The sequence below is a fragment of the Ornithorhynchus anatinus genome, chromosome 4 (genome assembly GCF_004115215.2).
Source record: "Ornithorhynchus anatinus isolate Pmale09 chromosome 4, mOrnAna1.pri.v4, whole genome shotgun sequence".
NCBI lineage: Eukaryota > Metazoa > Chordata > Mammalia > Monotremata > Ornithorhynchidae > Ornithorhynchus > Ornithorhynchus anatinus.
The window spans coordinates 104919318-104920760 of record NC_041731.1 but is presented as its reverse complement, the minus strand read 5'-3'; positions in this window follow the sequence as shown (position 1 = coordinate 104920760).

Sequence of the window (1443 nt, the reverse complement as noted above, 5' to 3'; positions counted from 1 at the left end):
ACAGCGGACATGTGGCAGAGCCTGGATTAGAACCCAGGACCTCTGACTCCTAAGCCCGTGCTCTTTCCCCTGAGCCACGCTGCTTCTCTAGAGGGAGGGGGAGGAAGAGACAGATGACAATACAAATAAATAAATATGTATATAAGTGCTGTTGTGCTGGGAGGGTGAAAGAATCAAGGGAGCAAGTCAGGATGATGTAGAAGGGAGTGGGAGAAGAGGAAAGGAGGGGCTTAATCTGGGAAGGCCTCTTGGTGGTGATGTACCTTTAGCAGCGTGGCTTAGTGGAAAGAGCCTGGGCTTCGGAGTCAGGGTTCATGGGTTCGACTCCCGGCTCTGCCTCTTGTCAGCTGTGTGACTGTGGGCAAGTCACTTCACTTCTCTGTGCCTCAGTTATCTCATCTGTAAAATGGGGATTAACTGTGAGCCTCACGTGGGACAACCTAATTACTCTGTATCTACCCCAGCGCTTAGAACAGTGCTCTGCACATAGTAAGCCCTTAACAAATACCAACATTATTATTATTATTATTATTATTAATAGCACTCTGAAATGGGGGGAAGAGTAATTGTCCACTGGATTTGAGAAGGGAGGGTTTTTCAGTCCAGAGGCAGGACATGGGCTAGGGGCCAGCAGCGAGACGGACTAGGGGTCAGTGGCGAGACAGACGAGATTGAGGCACAGTGAGAAGATTAGCACTAGAGGAGCAAAGCATGCGGGCTGAGTTGCAGAAGAAGAGTAGCAAGGTGAGGTAGCGGGGGCAAGCCGGGGGAGTGCTTTAAAGCCAATGGTGAGGAGTTTTTGTTTGATGCGGAGGTGGATGGGCAACCACCGGAGTTTTTTGAGCAGTGGGGTGACGTCCTGAACATTTTGGTAGAAAAATGATCTGGGCAGCTGAGTGAAGTATAGACTGGAGTGGGGAGAGACAGGAGACAGGGAGGTCAGCAAGGAGGCTGATTCAGTAATCCGGGGGGACAGGATGAGTGAGTGTATTAACAGGGTAGTAGTTTGGATGGAGGGGAAAGAGTGGATTGCAACAACGTTCCAAAGGTGGAATTGACAGGATTTAGTGATAGATTGAACATGTGGGTTGAATGAGAGTGAGGCATCAAGGATAACACCATGGTTATGGGCTTGGGAGACTGGAAGGATGGTGGTGCCATCTACAGTGATGGGTAAATCCAGGGGAGGACTGGGATTGGGTGGGAAGATAAGGAGCTCTGTTTTGGACATGTTAAGCTTGAGGTGATGAGAGGACCTTCAGGTAGAGAAGTCTTGAAGGCAAGAGGAAATGCAAGACTGCAGAGAGGGAGAGAGATCAGGGCTGGAGATGTAGATTTGGGTGTCAATAATTATAACTGTGGCATTTGTTAAGCACTTACTATGTGCCGAGCACTGTTCTAAGTGCTGGGGTGGATACAAGGTAATCAGGTCGTCCCCCGTGG